Here is a 2343-nt window from a genome sequence, read left to right as displayed (position 1 = left end):
AAAGATAAATTTAGCTTCCCAGCTAGATGATTATGCTGCACAATGGGCATAGCAAGGCCAAGAAGTGAATGCTTTAACTAACATTAGAAAGGATTTACTCTTCCCATGTTCAGAACACGGCATTTTTCCCACTTATTTGGTAGGTATCTGCTAGAGGTTGTGCTCTGAAAGGGAGAACAACCCTTTCTAATGGCATGGCAGGAGTGAGAGGGTAGGCAGGCATGCAGCTTCCTGGGGAAACTGGGAACAGCAGGCCATAGGCTTCTTCACTGAAATAAAATAAATATAAAATCTGTACTCTTGACTGTGGGAGCAGCCTTGGTGACTGCGTCCTGACAAGGTTTCACTCATCTCTCATCTCACTGGGAAAATGCAAGGCTGTCCATAGCTGGGATCCCTTCAGGGTCTGGGAGGAGCCTGTTGCCGCTGAAGGAGAGAACTTGCCTTGCAATATATAGTGTAAAGGCAGTGTGGTAGTGTAGGGACAGAGTAATGTCTGGCTGTGATTGAACATGGCAAGCGTAGATGCACTGAAAATGTGTGAGTCCCTTTGGGTTTGCAGGCTGGGTCAGGCAGAACTTCTGTAGTTAAAAGCAGGATGGTCAAATAGGAGCTTAAATGATGTGTTCTGTGCAGTGACATTGCTGGTCTCCTTTGCTGTGTGGCACCACCAAGAACTGTTTTCTTGACTTTAAGTAAATCTGCATAAGAATCCTTAAGTTTTTTTGCTAACATACTGAGTAATGATTCATTTTTTATTACCATTGGCATTAAGTACTAATTTAGTTTCCTCTCAGTAGGAAGAAGAGATGGTAATACTCTAACTCACACTAATACTCCCTTAAAAATGCATGTACACACATACGCACACCCCTACATAAAATGAAAGCCTAGCTTATGTTTGAGTAGCAAGCCATGATTGCTTTCTACAGGGAAACACGACTGTCAGTCTGTAGCTGCTCTTTGGGAGAGGGAGGGTCTTCCTTCTTGAGCCAAACTTGAATTTTCAGGTGTCTAGTAGGTATTGCTGTTGAAACTCCAAGAGTATTCCTTGCTGAAAAACCCCAGGGAATGAGAGTTCACTTTCCTAGTCAAGCTGTCGGTCCTTCCCATGGCTGCTTGCTGCTCTAGCCAGTAGTGTGAGATCAAGGACAAATCATAAGACTTTCTAGGAAGTGTGACTCATGTAACCTACTTTAATGTGGTCAAGTTGATTGTATTTTTTCCCCCTTCACTTCTATCAGCTGCAGCTAGTCACGTTCAGTTTGGTTTTTGGGGTAAGCTTGGAGCTGATGGTGGGGATGGGGCTGCTCTGGAAGGAATCAAGGGCTTCTGAAAGTGTTTGGGCAGAGAGAGGAGAGTAGTGGGAAGATTAACTACTAGGGCAGCCCTCTTTATAAGGGGGCCTTTTTAGCTTTTGGGGGAGTTTTTTGTCTTTTCTTACATAACTTGAATCAGCCCCACAAGTTCCTCTGGCCACACAATCACTAATGCAGTTGGGTTGGAGGGCGAATGACATCTCTCAGCTTCTTGATCCCTTTGTTGAGCACTTGGCTCCTTCTGTGCTACAACAGCAAATGGTGTCCCCAGAAGCGTTAGAGCCTTGGAGAAAAATGGGTTTACTGAATTTGTTAACTTCCAAGTCTTTTTAGCACAATTTAAGTGTATGCTATTAAAAGATGATTAAATGAATTTATGAAAACACCAGCTGGTTTTCTGGTAATAGAGCGCTCCAGCATGGCTTGACTTGCAGCGTAGGTAGGCTATGCAATGGCAGGGCTTCTAGGTGCATTATATGCTTACTTATGAGTGGGAGGCAGGCTGTTGAAATAAAGTGTAAATTGAAATATTCTCTGGTTGAATAAAGCATCTCTGCTGGCCTGAGCTCTGGTGTAGTTTGTGAGCCAGAGTGCAAGTCTGCAATTACCAGAAAGTTCAGGAGGAGGAGGGACCTATTCATAGCTTATACACGTAGTCCACAAATGGCATTTTAATTAGTTGTATACTTTATGCAGCCTGTTTAGCCTCTGTGCTGGGTAACCGGTTGACTCACCACCGTATTTGAGAGACTAGCACTTAAGTGCTTTCTTGGAGTACCTCAGTGGGGAACACACTGGCTTGCAGGTCAGCAGAGAAGTCATTACCTTTGAATATTCTTGTATGAAAGAGTGTGCAGCCTAAAATCCAACCTTAATCTCTAAAAATCTTCCTGCACTATTCTTACAGTGAAAAATGCTAGTTATGCAACTAATTTTTCTATTCAATGCAAGTATAGATTCCCACAACAGAAGGTCTGTTTGCATATGTATATGTGCTGCTGTTTGTTGCAGAAAATGCTTGGTA

The sequence above is a fragment of the Nothoprocta perdicaria genome, unplaced genomic scaffold (genome assembly GCF_003342845.1).
Source record: "Nothoprocta perdicaria isolate Ctin4 unplaced genomic scaffold, notPer1 scaffold_25, whole genome shotgun sequence".
Classification (NCBI taxonomy): domain Eukaryota; kingdom Metazoa; phylum Chordata; class Aves; order Tinamiformes; family Tinamidae; genus Nothoprocta; species Nothoprocta perdicaria.
Note: the sequence above shows the minus strand (reverse complement) of the source record.